The sequence below is a fragment of the Siphateles boraxobius genome, unplaced genomic scaffold (genome assembly GCF_051911475.1).
Source record: "Siphateles boraxobius isolate OS27281-9 unplaced genomic scaffold, OSU_SipBor_1 30, whole genome shotgun sequence".
In the NCBI taxonomy this organism is placed as follows: Eukaryota; Metazoa; Chordata; class Actinopteri; order Cypriniformes; family Leuciscidae; genus Siphateles; species Siphateles boraxobius.
Genome location: NW_027508920.1, coordinates 15,902,947 through 15,921,148, shown reverse-complemented (window position 1 = coordinate 15,921,148; position 18,202 = coordinate 15,902,947).

The window sequence follows — 18,202 nt, the reverse complement described above, 5'->3', positions numbered from 1 at the left end:
TCCCGTTCGCGCTCTGCGTATGTACGTGGACAGAACTCAAAGCGTCAGGACCTCAGACCAGCTCTTTGTCTGTTACGGAGGCCAGCAGAAGTGAAAGGCTGTCTCCAAGCAGAGGATGGCCCACTGGATAGTGGATGCCATCACCTTGGCTTACCAAGCACAAGGTGTGCCCTGCCCGCTCAGGTTGCATGCACACTCCACGAGAGGCGTTGCATCCTCCTGGGCGCTGCCACGTGGCTCCTCGCTAACAGATATCTGCAGAGCTGCGGGCTGGGCGACACCTAACACGTTCGCTAGATACTATAGCGTACATGTAGAGACGGTCTCCTCCCGTGTTCTCACCCTAGACGGGTAGAAGGACTGAGAGCCCTGGCTCTGTCGGCTTGCTGGACCCTACTGTGCACCCTAATTGCTCCAGAGTAAAACCTGTCGAGTCCTCCAAACCCCTCGGCCCGGACTTGGCGGAGCGTCCGGCGCCAGGCCCTTATCCGCTGAATCCTTGAGAACCGGATCTGGGCTGGGTTCCATATGTGTGACCCTACGGGGATCCCATATATGTATATTCCACGGCTGCTCCAATCGGAAGCCCGTGTCTTTCCCTTGGGCTAAGTCATCCATTATTTCATATGCAGTACAGCCTTCGGGCTAGTCCATATGTGTTTCCACATAACTCTTTGAAGAAGTGGCTCCCGCAGCGTTCCTTCCTAAACAGAAAGGGCACGCTTTCCCAGTGTTATCCAATATCTCACTGTAGGGGTTATCACGGAACAACAGTGTCAGACTCACTCTGTGTAAGCCTCCTCCTATCGTCCTTCCAGGCAAGAAGGTGTAGAGGCTTGCACAGGGGCGCTGGATGGGGTGCAGCAGCTGTGGGGTTTTGGTAGGGATTCCTATTGGTCAGTCATGACCTACGTTGTAGTGACTGACCGATAGGGAATGTCTCGGTTACATATGGTAAGCCTCGTTCCCTGAGGGAAGGAACGGAGACGTAGGTCCCGTCGCCACATCTGCTGCCGCCCGCCGGGGCGGCCAGCTTTCTCAAGCTTGGCTCCTCAGCAAAAAACTAGTGTGCAATCGCACCAGCTGCTTCTTAAATGCCTGCGCTGCGAGGCTGCACAGCTGTTGCAAATGATTGCACGCCAATGTGTATTGGCTTGTTTTAGTTTCACGCGAAGTAGATTGGCCTCTCTAGCGAGATTCCTATTGGTCAGTCATGACCTACGTCTCCGTTCCCTCCCTCAGGGAACGAGGGTTACCATATGTAACCGAGACGTTTAGTTACCTCCTTTCTTGGTACAAAACATAGCTGGGTAAGCTGAGCCGAGATCTTTGGACAATTTGGTTTAGTTTGCCCCTCTTGACCACACAGGTAACATATGGGAGGTTGTTTAGGAGCAAAATTTAATTTGGCTGAAGTAGGCTCCCCCATGTAGGGCTTACCAGACCCTTCTACCTTCCTTTGCTGAAAGTGAGGCATGTCAAGAGAACGACGGTCATTAACTGGTTTCCAAGCCCACGGCTTACTCTTTCCCCTGGCTGCAACAAACACCTCCGCCAAAGGTGTTGCTTCCGCTGCGGTTCTGGGATCTCTCTCTCGAATCCACACTTGGAGTTCAGGGGGCAGCATTCTAAGATATTGCTCCATAATAATGATTCCACTCACCTCCTCCACTTGTTTCCTCTTCGGCTGATTAACTTTCCAAAAAGTTATTTGAGCCGCTTATAAATTTCTATTGGACTCTCTGATGGCTCTACTGATAAGGAACGAAACTTTTGTCGATAAGTTTCAGCATTGACATCATATTTCCTTAAAATAGCCTCCTTCACTTTGTCATAATCAGTAGACTCATTCACGTCCATATTGACATAAGCTGCTCTTGCTTTACCAGTCAGCAAAGGGATTAAATGCCAAACCCAATCAGTTTTAGTCCGCCTACAAGCAACAGCAATCCTTTCAAAAGTAACAAGGAAGTGTTCTACATCATCAGTGTCATTTAGCTTCTCTAATCGAGGTATCTGAGATAATGGCGGGCCTATATTGTTCCCAGCCTGATTAAAACTCTGTTGATAAGGTGAAGCCACAGAGTTTCCATCGGAATCCAAAGCTGTCTGAAGTTCCTCACCTGTAAACTTAAACTCAAAACAGAAACAAATATGAACAACAGATACAATGTGACTAATTTGTGTGCACTTCAAATCAGTAACAATGTATATAAAAGTGTGTTGTAAATGTAAACCTAACAATAAAGAATGAATGAATATTATTTGTTTTGTGTGGTTATTATAAGCTATCAATATACTGAAACAAATGTGAATGGCAAAGAAAGAAATTTAAATAAAGATTATTCTTAAATGCATGTCCTTCGTGTGTGTGTGTGTGTGTGTGTGTGTGTGTGTGTGTGTGTGTGTGTGTGTGTGTGTGTGTGTGTGTTGATACGTCCACATTACCACTCTTGTGCAGCCACCACTCGGGCCGTCACAAGACTGTATTGCAATAAATGTGAAAAGACGGATGCGACAGCTTGAGCAGACTCACAAATGTTCTCTACTACAACAACTCTTCCTCCTCTCAACATGGACTGCGTGTTCTCGGGGGCTGGGTCTATGTAAATGTTAGGGTTAGTGATGTCACTAACCCGGGAGGAATGTTGTGTAGCCCCTACCAGCCGTTTGCTATATTCCTTAAAAAGATTTCTTTAAAAGCATATATCTCTCTTTGCTTAGACCTGTGAGCGTTGTAACTTTGCAGACGTTGTTTATGATCAAACAGCGACATTACACACTAACTAAAGTTAGAAAAGTGAATTCATAACCAACCACCTATTTAACTTTAAAATGTAAACAATTTTCTTCTTGAAAAAACAGCATTGGGCCGCCCTGGGATACCAGTCCTCCAACCTGGAGCGTGCGGGACACGGTGGAGGCCTCCACTGGAGCCCGACGCTTTTGGCGGCCTGGGAAAGTATAGCGGTCAACTCTGGGTCAGACTCAGGCAAAGCTACTCTCTCCAAAGGTGGCAACACAGCAGAGTCTTCATCCCTGGAGGACTCTAGCTCACCCTCCGGTGCAGTGATCAACATTCGGTCTTCCGGCGGAGCCCTGAATGAAACACTTGTCCCCCCATTAGAAGGACCAGTAATCACACTCGGAAGCTCCACAGCTGGTGTGGTAGAGGAGTCCGGGGCCCCCTGAGATTGGCTCGGCAGGTAATGCAGGTAACCCTTGCTATCCACCAAAGTAGCTCTCTTCTGATTAACAGAACAGGATAGATCGGGGTATGGGCGAGGGGACTCCACCTCGTCTGACGTAGTTGAGTCTTGACCGCAACACTGAGATGGTTGTCTTCCCGCAGTGGGTACAAGACTCATCCACAATAGCTACCTCAGCATGCTTGACGTCCAGACACGTGAGGCAACAATCATGACTGTCAGCTGGCGCCAGGTAACGACCACATCCAGAAACACACAGGTGTAATGACAGCGTCACACCTGTGTTTGCCCTTTCAGACGTTCATGGTTTGTGGTGCAATTTAAAGGCAGCTGACTTACACAACATGCCGTTTCAGAGAGGTCAAACATCCAGCAAATAGAACGCAACCAAATGTAATGAAACTTGTTTTAGGCATTGTACACCCAAAAATGAAAATTCTGTCATCATTTAGAAACACACTGGTGGAATGACATCTTTAAAAAGACGTATTGTCATACCTGTGTTTGCTCTTTCGGGGAAATTTAGCTCTCTTATAGTGCTGAAGCGCACAGGGAAAACGGCCGCAGCACAGCTAGCAGGGAATAGTGCAGCCTGCAGTGTGCAAAAAGCTTTTTTAGGGCTGTTATGAACAGCAGGAAATGCTCTTTGGAGATCACGACCACCACTGCAGTGCCTTCACACCAACACCGGAAAGCAGAGGCCTCTTCCCGAAGACCACTCGCAGACACTTGTAGAACACTCTGTGACTGGTAGAGCAGAACAGAAGAACCGCTGAATCCGAACCAAACCGAAAAGCTTAATGTGCGTTGCATCTGCTTCCGTATTTATACCCGCGCTGTGGGGCGGAGCGTAGGTGCAAATCTCGCACGGCAATTTGCATTGGCTCGTTTAGTTTACACTCAAAGGTGATTGGGCTCTTAGGCAAGATCCCAATTCATCAGTTCAGTTCTGACGTAACATCGAACATGATGTGAAAGGGAAGACTGAAAGGGAACAAACTCTACACATCCAACGTAACTTCAGTATGACACAAAAAAATAGAGGAGAACTAAGGGCATAAATTCACAGGGAGACATAATGATTTTATAATGATGAGACAGGTGAACATAATCAGTAATCAAGGGATTCATCAAGAAAAAACTGATCTGGAAACACAAGAGGAAATAGGAATAAAGTGGCAGCTAAACTAATCATAATCCTGACATGTGTCCATATATTTGTTTCACCATTGATCTGTACTATTCGAAGTGTATTTAGGTGATATTTCATATTTATATTATTCGTTTTTATACTATATTGAAGGAGCACCTGTGGGAGTTCTTGCAGAGGTTCAGACTGTTCTAATTGTTTGTATTAAAATGTAATAAATCAATGAATGTTCAAAATAATAAGAACATTAAATAAATCACAAGCATTAACATGTCAACCTTATTATGAATATACTAATATAAGTTTTCAGAATAATTTAATTTAGATCTTTTTCTCAAATCATCCTGTGTGCACTATTTGAGATGCCTGTTCTACATTATTTCCAAAGAGTTTCATACAATACCAATGCAGCAGTACTGAATCACACACATTGCATTTGCATAGTTCAGAAATCCATAAAAATAAATAATTTAACCACTTTCTCAGATGAGATCGTTAACCTTCGGCCATGAATGAAACCTTATTGTTTGAAGGTTTTAAAATGCATTTGAGATAAATATCATATATGTCAAAACATCCATGGTGTAGCATAAGCTCAAGGCTAAAGGTGTCTGGAGTATTGAGAGCGTGTTTATGGAAAGGATACGCAGGCAGAGCCCTTCCAGCGGGAGGCGATACTCTTAATGAGTGTAGACAGTCTATACAAGGTTATCTCCCTGGAGAGCGAGAGTGTAAAATGGTTTTCTATCCCTGCAGATGAGTCCCTTCGGTTTTTCCGTTAGCTTCTCAGATGAGACTGTACGGTGTGTTTGTGGGTTCATATGTCGGATTCGGTGATGCCTTATTGGTTTCGGAGGACCTCATGTTTACGTTTGTGGTTTGTGGTGCAATTTAAAGGCAGCTGACTTACACAGCATGCCGTTTCAGAGAGGTCAAACATCCAGCAAATAGAACGCAACCAAATGTGATGAAACTTGTTAAAGGGATAGTTCACACAAAAAGGAACATTCTTTCATAATTTACTCACCGTCGTTCCAAACCCATAAGACTTGTGTTCATCCTCAGAACACAAATAAATATATTCTTAATGAAATCTGAGAGATTTCTGTTCCTCCTTTGACAGTCCATGCAACTACTACTTTGACACTTTAAAAAGTTCATAAAGAGATCTTAAAGCTAATCCATATGAATAGAGAGGTTTAGTCCTCTCTGATGATGAAGATGCTCATTCACGGTTCCATGCTGGTGGAATGATCTCCCCACCCTTGTCCGAAATGCAGAATCCCTGACAACATTCAAAAGACAACTGAAAACTCATCTCTTCCGTGAGTACTTAACATTAAAAAAAAAAAAAAAAAAACTTTCCTGCTCCTTTAAATCATCCCTTGTCTGGTTTTTGCTAGTCTGAACAATGCCTGAACTTTGTATTTTGAGCACTTCTTGCGTTGTTCTTGCCTCCTCACGATGACTCGCTTGCTTTAGTCCTCAGTTGTAAGTTGCTTTGAATAAAAGTGTCTGCTAAATGACTAAATGTAAATGTAAATGTAAATGTAGTCCACATTTGCTGAGAAATAAGAGACACAATTGCTTTATATGATAAACAGATTGAATTTAGACTTTTATTCACATATAATCATTGATAAGATGTTCAATTTTGCTTAATGTGTGAGAACAAACCTCATTGGATATTGCGGAAGCTCAAATTTGCTCTGAATGTATTTGCATTTTTTTTGAAAAATATCATGATTTGTTAATTCATACCACAACATAAAACATACCAAGCACAATGTTCTCTCAACATTCCTGATTTCTAACCCTCAATCATTAGGTTAGGCGAGGTCTTGCGGCTACTAAAGCAAAGAAAGAAACTAAACTAAATAAACTAAACTAAATGTTTTTTTGTTGTTTCCTTTCAAGTTCATACGTAAATTGTGCGAGCTCATTTCGTCCATTAGATCAAAAAGCCCATAAATGTACCCACCCTTTTAAAGAAATCAGGAAAGAAGTGGTTGAAAGTGAACAAAATAAAGGATTAAAAAGCCAGGTGTAAACAAGGATTTGTTTCTTTCGTCTACTTGTCATCCAATCGACCAAAATGCATCTTAATTCCGGGTGTAAACAGGCCCACAGTAGTACAGATAAAGAGGATGAGTGTCAAACAGAGCTTTATTCAAGGAATCCACAGGAGAGATCCAAAGCAGGAACGTAATGCAAGAAAAGTAATTGAGTACTTAACTTGAACTAAAGTCTTTGTCTCTTCCAGGGACTAAGAACAGAAGATGATGAAGATGGTCAGTCAAAGAAGGATCCGGGTTTCAGGAACCACAGGTAAGTAGAACAGTTAAGTCAATACACTCGTGAGACACTGACTAGACCAGACAACATGGTATGAGAGAGTGGTGATTAAATAGTGTCCTTGATTACATGTTGACAGGGAACTCTGGTGACTGTGATCGGAGAGGAGGAGCTGAGGGATCTGGCATGTTCGTGACACTGATATTGTTGTACTTTTTAATCCTGGGTCTTCCCATTACAATTCAAGTCTCTGAAAAATCACTGTTTATTGAGAAACTTTTGTGGTGTAAACCTCAAACAAATCCTTGGAAATGCAAGAGAAAATTATACAAAGCACTTGATAAGAGACGCTCCCTTATCAAATCAAAAATCCATCAATCCCTGCAGCCAAGTTCCTGGTCACATTTGATGAATCATCTAATCCTCTTCAGCGAGCCTGCATTGGGTAGCGAGTTGGGTGAGATGCTTGCAGATATCTTCCCTTGCCAGCTTGCACATTCATCACTTCGTCCAGCCTCCTCAGCAGCCTATCGATACGCTGCTCCGTTCCCCCAACGAACTTGCCACCTACAGGCCTGAACCTGGCCACGCTGATTTACAGTGTCTGCATGCCGCCCCTATCTGCCTGTGTTATGATCCGCTCCGCCATGCTCTGGTGGCCACGACACACTCAGTCTCGCTTGTAATTCTGTTTAAACCTGTGAGGTTCTGCATCTAAAACATTGGTCTTGGCACCGCTGTGAAGGACCGATACTCAGACACACCGCAATCTCACACCGACAGAGGGAAAGCCAGAGCTGCGTATGAGCTTGATGAGGCAGAACAGGCAGAAAATACATTGTAGATACGGCATAAAATATATTGTGATCTGATAGGACTTTTCCAATTACCTGCCACGGGTAGCAAAGCTTTGATTGAGGACACTTGCTGGGTTTTCTCATCCCCGACACATCCGGACCTGATGAAATCAGGAGATTGCTTTGTTTTATTGATAACTGACCTTATCACCGTTCTCTGGACACACAATTTACATTAGTTGAAAGTATGAGAAATGGAAGTTTGCGTAGGATGTGTATTGGCAATGCCATGACAATATTTATTGCTTTAATATGGTAGGTTACAAAGCTATGTATCTTTGATGAAATCTATATGTCCGGTTTTCACTGCACACAACCTGTCCGTCACATCCCTGCTTTAGAAATGCCATGAAGGACTAGAATTCTGTTCGTATCAGTGGTTCTGGTGAGTCGCAACCAAAAACCCCAAAAATGTGTAATGGGTATTTGCAGATAGTTTCGTAAATGAGAAAGGCAAAGCTAAATGCAAACAATCAAATGCAACTAACTATATAACTGTGCAGGATAACAAAACAAATAGCTTAAATAAACCTTCTAATAAAAACAAAATATCTATCAGCTTTAAAGTAAAAAGAAGTGAACACCTTTTGTTGTTGACACTTTAATGGAACGTTAAGGTTTATTTTATTGTCCATTTAGGAGCTTGAAAGAGTTGTTTTGAATTGAGGAAATATGTTTTGAGTATTGTTTGTGATCAATATATTTAATTGCTTGCTACTTTTATGCTTGCTGATACTCCTAATTGTGAAGACTGATGGAGTAACTATATCCCACTTCATAGCTGATGGTAAACTGACCAAATTGCCTCCTAAAACTAGATGGATGTGATGCTGCAAAAGCTAATATTTTTCATAGTAAATGAAGTCTGTCATCAGTGCATATGTGTCACAAATCAATGCCCAGTTTAACAACTTCATAATGCTCATGTGTCAAAAAAACAATACTACCCAATTATATGCGGTATCAAATATTTTGCAAAACATGTATTTCTACTGTTACAGTTTATATCTTCATAACCAACCTGAACCTTCACCAAAGCATATGAATATCAGAAGAATCTAAACTCAAGAATCTAAACATGCTTACCAAACCTGTGGTACCCGGCCAATTGTATTTAACCAAATTTTTAAATTACTGAATATTTATATCCTATTATGATCACTGCTGTTAAGAGCTCTTCGTAGATTGTTAAATAGACAGTGATCCTCTATCATGATCTTGAGTGTTTGGCATACATTTCTGCCTTTCAGACAAGTATATGGTTTAGAGATTAAGTTCTTCAATTCAGTGAAATAACCCAGAGGAAAATGTATTAACCAGACTTGGATGGCTTTATTTAGGTATCAACTTTATCCCAGATGTTTCTACTAAAGGAAGAAGTAAAAATAAAAGTAGAAAAAAACATGATTGTTGACATTTGGCAACATTTTACAAAGATCCCAAAAGCACCCCAATTAAAATCCTAAATAAAGATTACTAATTTGCTTTCATGTTGTAAATATACCAAATCAAATAAATTAAATTAAAATAATTAACTTTTAAATGAATTTTAAAATAGCGCATTTAAATAAATCTAGTTTAAACTAGTTTAAGTATTTTGTTAGAATGTATTTGTGTAGCACTATACAATTATTGTGGAAGAATCTCATGAGAAATTAGATCATATTGAGATTAGTGTCTTGGCAAATCTCAGCACAGGGAAAAAGAGGGAAGTCTCCATTTGCTCTCCATTTAATCTCACTGCTGTCATGAATAAAAAACTAAGATATTAAATGGTGCTTTTTCCACTGGGTGGTAAATAAAAATAATAACACACAAATTGCTGTCATTAGGCTGCTGATTTTCTTGTCTATTACCTTAGCTCTCAGTTCCCTAAGTAATAATTCATCTGGAATAGAATGCATAGACTTGCATAATTTAAAACAATTGATTCCTTTTCACAAAATTAAGAATATTTTTTTTCGAGTCACAGACTCAGTACATCTTAATTTCAACAAATGAACTGTACGTCAGGTAAGGTGATTTGCTTAGCACCGTTTAATTGGAGTTTTTAAATTAAATTGCCTCCCTTGAGACCCACAGTTAAGACAAACATCTGAGACAAAGTTGAAGCTTAAATGATGCATAACTGAGAATTACATTAGGTCTCCAGAGCTTTGATAAAGCAAAACATTTATTTCTGGGTGTGGATATTTCTGGCACCTTTTTCTGTTTCTGGAAGTCAGTTTCTGGAGCCATCAAATGCATGTAAAGTAGCGCCTGTGGAGTGACTGACAGTAAGTTTCATATCATCATTCTCACATCAAAAATATCTTCTGCTCTGCACAGTAGGGCATTAATGGGTATATTCTAAGCATAAACGATTGAACATAAGCTAACACATTATTTTTAAAAGATAAATGTTCCTATTACAGCAATGAAATATTGAGACACTTCCCGAAAACTTCACTTGAACAAAAAGCATTTTAAATGTGATTCTTAACAAGATTGAAGACAGGCAATCTATCTTGTCTCCCTCTGATAAAGACGTAATTGATGTGTGAGGGATTATGCTGATGCCTGGAAGGGAATTCATTTTGTGATGAATAAGGATTTTGGCTGTTATCGTGTCTTTTCCCATCTAATTTCCCTTGTAACTAAAGCAGAGTGGACGTGTCGTCATTACTTTCTCATTATTAGAAAGATGCAGTGAACCTTAAAGTACGTTGTAAAACAAGATTTGCGAGATTTGAGATCAAATAAATAATGATTCAAATTATTGTACTTTTTTTGGTTTACTTACTATTCTGAAGTTCTGCTGGTTAAGTTAGACTGATTATTTGTGTATCCGATTGGAATCTGATCTAAAATGATATACCACATTGTGTATCGCAACTGTTCAGATCCAACTTGGGTGTCCATGTCGCTCTTTAGTTTTCCGGAGTATCTGCATTTGTTTCTAGGGCAATGACGTTGCGTTCGTAGGTATACTCAACTCAACGTTTATATATATAGCATTTTTTTTTTTAATGAATGAGGGTTTACCAAAGTGCTGTACAATAAATCATAAAAATAAATAAAAATAAAATAAAACATTAAATTAAAATATTTGTATACTTAAAATATTTGTATACGCCAAAACAACTGCAGCAACCTCAACATGGAGGGGTTTTGCAAAACAGATGTTGTCTTTATTTCAACACGACAATGTTTTGCCGCCGCACTGGACTACAGAGTCTTATGAGGCAGCGGCAGAAATGTGGGAGACCGGTATGAGCAGCTTTATTCCGCGCTGTCGTCTCTGCCGATCTCTAATCATGTTTTCGTTATTGTTACGGCTTGGCAGATGAAACAGACAGATGAAGGTAATTTCCAACGGAGATAAGTTTTAATGAAACAAGCGGGTTAAACAGAATGTAACAGCATGTCCACAAGACATGCACATACAAACAATAACTGACAAGGGACTGAACAGGGAGAATATATACACAGGGTAAATGAGGGAACTAACCAGACACAGGTGGATGAAGGTTAACCAATCAGGGACTAACAAGAACAGGTGCAGACAAGACAGAACATAATTGTGACATCACACCCCCTCGGAAAGGCATTTCCTCGCGCCGTGATAACAAAAAGTTCAAGAAACAGAAAAAGGCGGAGGTTTCGGAGGAGTGCGTGAAGCTGGGGACGGACTGGACCCTGGGGGCATCAGCCACAGGTACCATGGTGGCGCAGATTGGGGGGAGGAGCCAGGGTGTAGTCCAGAAAGAGGGGGCGGATGGAACCCTGGGACTCGATCGCTGGAGGTGGAACCATGGCGACAGCGGGCGAGCTGTCCCCAGCGAGCGAGCTGAGCCGCTGACCTATGGGGCTGAGGTCGTGACGTGGGGACGGATGACTGGGGTGAAGATGTGGTGAGAGAGAGAGGCCAACGGGGAGGTCAGAGGAAGGGAGGAGTCCAGGGGTGCCGAAGGGGTGCAGGGTGAGGGTGCAGCCCGAATCCCGGAAGTCCGTGGCTGCCGCTGGGCGTGGGAAAAACAGACGAGCATCCGGGCAGGCGGACTACAGTGACAATGAAGGAGTGTTGGGTCGAGGTGAGGGCGACGGGCTGACAGGACGACGTGGTGGGGTGGGAGCCCGACGCGCGGAGGATGAGCCGCATGGAGTGAGGGGCGGTGGTAGAGTCGAGGAGCTACACGACACCAGTGGTGCCTATGGATCTAGGGGGCTGGTCGTAGCCAGCACTGGAGACGGAATAAGGATGAAGGGCAGGGATGTGGACAGAAGACTTCCGGACAGGATCGGTGAAGAAGACGATGAAGTGAGGGTGGGGACTTGGGTGGGAATAGGATCCGCGGACCACAGGTCAATCAGGTTGTAGTCCGCCCCTGGCTCTGCGATGGACTTACACGTCAGCATTGACTCCGGGGCTCTGAAGTTCTCCGGCTCTGGGACTACCTCGGTTGGTGCCTCGGGCTCGTCGGCTGCGGAAGAGAGGCCTCCGTTCCGGAGCATCCAGGCCAGGTACCCCAGATACGGCCGACTCTCCGGGCGGAGGAGTAGCTGCAGCAGCGTGGGTGAGTCCATCACATTCGTATACTCATATTGGGAGAGTCGGTTATTCTGTCACGACGAGGCAAATGAAGCAGACAGACGAACGTAGGGACGTTTCGAAACACTGATCCAAAGCGTGATTCAAAACACCCATGTCACGTGACTACGGCTAAATTAAGCTTCTGAGTGTATTGAAAGGTGGCGTGCTCCGCCGATTCAGCGTCTGATTGACAGGGTCGGGAACAGACCACACAATCGTGCATCTGTATAAAAAGTGAAGTCAACTCATCTTGACCTCGTGGGTTTTTGTGAGAGGATTTTTTCAAAGACTGGAGAAATTTCTAAAAAAGTGAGACATTGTGGCTTGATGTATTTTATTAATATTCATTTTTCAGGACCTGCACTTTCTGCACAGTGAGGAGCCTACAGGTTAAAAGCTTCACATATTAGAAAAAATAGCTACAATAATCAATGTCAAGGTTGTTTCAGATCAACACCTGCAAGTGACCACTAGGTGTTACCGTTGAGACTGGTGTCGGATTGATTCGAAGCCTCGACAGAATATGGCACATTTGGTTCAACAGTTTCATTGCTTCACGAAGCCTCGATCTGCTCACCACTAGACGAAGGTAGATTTGAATGGTAAACAAGGTTTAATCCAACAGCAGGTGAACAGAATGAAACAGCGTGCTCGCATTCATGCGAACACACGAACAATAACCGACAAGCGACAGAACTGAACGGGAGAATATATACACAGGGTAAATGAGGGAACTAACTAGACACAGGTGGATGAAGGTTAACTAATCAGGGGCTAACAAGAACAGGTGCAGACAAGACAGAACATAATTGTGACTCATTCACACACAAAAAAAAAAAACATCTATACACAAAACTCACTGACTGGTGCCTGTTTTCAATTGCTCACGTGCAAAACAACAAAACATCTGATATGTTAAACAGATTTGTGCATTCATGTGAATGCAGCCTATAGAGGGTATGGAAGTGACGTCACCTTTGTGACCAAACGGGGTGACTGTGGTTATGCCAATTGAGTGGCAAAAAGATTGAGTGGCAGCATTGGTTTTCAGCACGAATGCCATGAACAACACACAAAACACATCTAAAATGAGAAAGCCCTTTGCGATGGACTGTACAAATAGATTTGACAAGAAACCTAAGGTATATTTTTACAAGCTACAGGACAGAGAAGCAAATGGATTGCTGCAATTCACAGAAAAAACTGGACTCCAGGCAGCGAATGTTTAATATTGTGTGTCAATGTTGAATTTTGAGGTAAAATCATTTTGAGGTAAATTCAATGTATTGTATTGTTATACTGTATTGACAACCCATCAATTAAATATATACATTCTTATATTCTGCATAATTTTATGTTTTTAAATACTGTTTTTAAATAATATAACACTGACAAAAACTATACAAGTTTTAGGGCTGGACGATATGACAATATAACAAATCATAATTACAACATATATAATTGAGCACTCAGATTTAGACCTACCTATATTGTATTTATATAAAGCGTTCACAGGCAAATTTGCTTTGTGTTTTCCTCCGGCGTCGAAATCAGGCACATATAGATGTCAGGAAAAATGATTTCTGGATGCATGTCAATATCAACGGAACACAGGATCTTTGGTAAGTTGAAAGGAACAGTCCAACCTTTAGTTGAAATAATTGATAATCCTTTGTTTTACTTTTAATTTAATAAAAATGCAGAAAGAATTTTGATATTATATGGCCTGGTTTCACAAACAGGATTAGGCTTCAGTTCAATTAGGGTTTTAAGTAGCTTTTATAAAAATGCCTTAGAAAAAAAAAACATTACTGGTGTGCATCTTAAGACAAATCATTGGCTCTGACATTATTTTAAGATGTGTCAGTGCAAGTTGTTTTCAGTTAAAGCAGCTCAAACCTGCATTTTAGTCCGAGACTAGGCTTAAGCCCTGTCTGCGAATACAGGAGAAGTGGTTAAACTTATAAGGCCTAATAATAAGGGGGATATGTGGATCAAGAATCATTTTAGAAATGGATTGTGATTCTCAGAATCAGAATTGATCAGATCGCAAGGTGCCTAAAGATTTCCACCCCTAATATTAGATGGCCTCAAAGCTAAAAGACAAACTAAAAGCTACAAAACTCCAATTTGGGTGAAACTCCGATTTCAAGTTGTTTTTAAGATGTTTGCCAGATGTTTGTATGCCACAATCATGAGTTTAAACAGCAGTAGGGATTGTTAGCCTTGAAGTGAGTTAGAGTGACCTCAGATAACTGATGAAGAGTCTGATGAGATGTTTTTGTGAGACATTGACACACGTAAAATACACTGTTAAAGCAGTTTAAAGTAACTAGGCATTTTATCTATGCATCACTCATCTGAATAATACTATACCTTGTCCAGGGGCGGAGTGGGACCAACAAATCTACTGGGAAATGTCGTAGACCACCGGCCTAGGGGGGGTATTTTTTGGTAAAAAAAAAAATTATTTTTTTGCAAGAACCCTTGGAAAATTATTTTAAATAGATTAAGAAAGCCACCACTACTGGGGGTTCGGGAAAAGTTTGATTTTCCAGCTCGCTCCGTTAGTGGTGAATGAGTTGGCTAAGACGAACGCTAGGCATACGTCACGACCAAACGTTAGCGATTGGTTATGGCAGATCCAGAGTGACTCTGGGCAGATCCAATAGTTTTAGACTTCAATAGAGTGCCGCCTACAAGGAAGTTAACGCTTGTCAATGGAGCGGTGCCAGACTTTATGTACAAATGAAATGTACGAGAGTCTGGTGGGACCAGGCTAATTGCCCCCCACCACTTTTTGAAACATTGAGGCACGGATGTTCTAATACAAACAAATAAAACATCTCCAGTTAACTAGCAGAGCATTCATTTAGTTCGCTATTAAATAAGAGCTCTAGCGCTAAAATGTGTTTTTTTAATCAAGCTGAGCGCTCGTTGCCGCGGCGATCGGTTGTCATGGATACAGTGTTCTCTTGTGGCGTGCGGCGCGCGCAGTCTTCATTCGGACGCGCACTTCAATCTATCGCTGTTGCTCTCTATTCATTCCGGTGAAATCACAAAATAAAATGCAGTTAATGCACACAAACAGGGACACCCCTGCTTGATGTAGACTGTAACCACTGATGAACATATTCAGTTTTGATGAGAGAAAAAAATTACTATACGGGTGCAGATTAGAACCCGTAACCTCTGACAATCTGAATTTGCGGATCGATGCATTTATTTATGGGTTAAGCAGAGAGGCTGTACAATTTGACCAGCGAGCAGCGGCCGCACACCAGGCCACCGGATGGTGTTGCTAAGAACTTGCAATGTATAACTATTATCAGACCGGGCCTCGAAACACTACCGGCCCACCGGGAAAAATCCTGACTCTCCCGATTGCCACTCCGCCCCTGACCTTGTCTGTAATTCCTCTTCTCTCTCTAATTAATTCATCATTAAAAATGTAACCGTTTTAAAGGTATAGAGAACCTGCAAGAAAACAACATAAAAAATGTGCATTTGCTAGTCTCTCGCAGCTGTTGTGAATATCTCTGGTGCAGAACCTGTCCAGAAGTTACTAAAACATCTGCTGAATTAAAATATATTTTCACTGGTAATAAATCTTATTTGACATATTCCCTTATTTGCCTCATTGTCATATTGTGCCATTCAGAGCACTACTGTACCATTCATTGTGAAGGTATATACATTCTTTAAATGCAAAATTGCCCGACGCAACATTTGTATCAGTTCATGCAGAAATACAAATCTAAAATTCAGAAGAATCACAGCAGACTATATATATATATATATATATATATATATATATATATATATATATATATATATATATATATATATATGTATATGTATATATATATATGTATATGTATATATATATATATATATATATATATATATATATATATATATATATAGTGTGCGTGTGTAATATATATGAAAGATAAATGTGACAGACGTGTCATACTATACAGATTAATTTTTATTTTATTTTTTTGCATTATTTTAAGCTAATAACAACCCATTTCAAGAAAATGGGACATTTTGTAAAATGCAATAAAATCAATAATCTGTGATTTGTTAATTATCTTGAAACTTTCTTTAACTGACACATGTACAAAGAAAATATTTTCACTGAACAAATTAGTTGTATTTTGTAAATATAAACACATTTTGATTTTGATGGTTGCAACACACTACAAACAAGTTGTGAGAGAGGCATGTTTACCAGTGTGTCGCGTCACCTTTCCTTTTAATTACACTTCGTAAATGTTTGAGAATTGAGGATACTAAATTGACTTATTGTTGCAGTTTTGCAAGTGGAATCTTTGCCCAATCTCGTCTGATACTAGACGTTCATGATGGGTCATACATTTTCAATTAGAGAGAGATCTGGACTGCAGACAGGCACATCCACTCTATGGTGCAGAGTGTCTAGAAACCACTCAGTTTTAGCATGTGCAGAATGAGGCCTGGCATTGTCTTGCTTCCCAGGAGAGATGTCATCCTGATGGCAGTTTATGTCTCTACAAAATCTCCATGTCAGTGGCACCCTCACACAAATGCAACTCACCCATGCCATTTCCACTGATGCACCCCAATACCATGACATATGTTTGCTTTTGCACCTGTCACTGATGAAAGTCTGGTTGGTCCCTTTCGTATTTAGGACTGAGTGAGAACTCGATGTTAATTTTTTCCAAAAACGAGCTGAAACATGGACTTATCTGACCACACCACACATTTGAACTGTGTTTCTGACCATCTGAGATGAGTTGGAGCCCAGAGAACTCGCTGGCGTCTCTGCATAAAACTGATGTATAGCTATCTCCTTGCGTAACAGAGATTCAAGTTTTATTTCTTGATGCAGCGTCAGATTGTGTTTAGTGAAAATGGTTTTCCAAAGTACTCTTGAGCACATGTGGCTGTATTTAATTTACTGTATTATGATGGTTTCTCATGCAGTGCCATCTGAAGGCTCAAAGGTCACGCACATTCAACGGAGGTCTCCTGCCTTCACCTACACGGGCTGAGATTTCTCTTGATTCCCTGAATCTTTTCACAATATTATATGGTAGATGGTGAAAGACATACATTCTTTGCAATCTTGCATTGAGAAATGTGATTTTTGAATTGTTTGACAATTCTCTCATGATATTTGGCACAAAGTGATGAGCCATGACCCATCTTTGCTTGCAAAGATTGATAAGCTCTTTTACACCCAAACACGGTACCCTCACTTACCGATTCGCCTGCTCATTGTGGACTGTTTCAAAATAGTTGGATTATCTAACTTGTATAATCTTTTCACTTTTATTTTTCCTCAGTCCCAAATTTTTTGTAGTGTGTTGCAGCCATCAATATCAAAAATTGTTTATATTTACAAAATACAATTATGTTGTTCAGTAAAAACATTGGAAAACTTTTCTTTGTACTTTTGTCAGTTAAAAAAAAAGGTTCAAGAGAATTAACAAATTACAGATTGTTAATTTTATTCCATTTTACAAAACGTCCCAACTTTTCCATAAAATGGGGTTGTAATAAGAGTATATAATGTAAACTGTGTAAAAGGTACTCTCCAGCGTTTAATCCTTCTGATTAGGATATTTGGGCGAAGTATGAGCAATAATAAAAGTGATGCTTGCCTTAGCAAACTATAATAATAATAATAATAATAATAAAGCCAATCTCAGTGAGTTAGATGATATTGGGCTTGTGTGAGAAATAGCAAATAGCTTCAGAGGATCAACAAAGTCACTAGGTTGAATTTGACATAAAATCTATCCAAGTCTATAATTGCCAAGGAATAGCTTTGGGAGGATGCATGCCATTTTAATCATTTCTGAACCTTAGCCTTGAATACATTTACAAAAGATTAGGCTTCTTTTTACCGTGCCATTGCTAAACATGAAAATGAAAGCAGTCCCCAGTCAATTGGGTATAGGTCAGCAGATCCTCCCCTGGGCCAGCTGGTTCCAAAGAGGAGAGAGAGGAAACAATCATAATAGCATGAATACTCCCTTTGGCTCATCTCTGTCAGACATTTTAAGTTATGCCAGAAGGCATGACAAGGGTAGAAAGGGAAAGCAATCTCGGAATGAACGTCTGC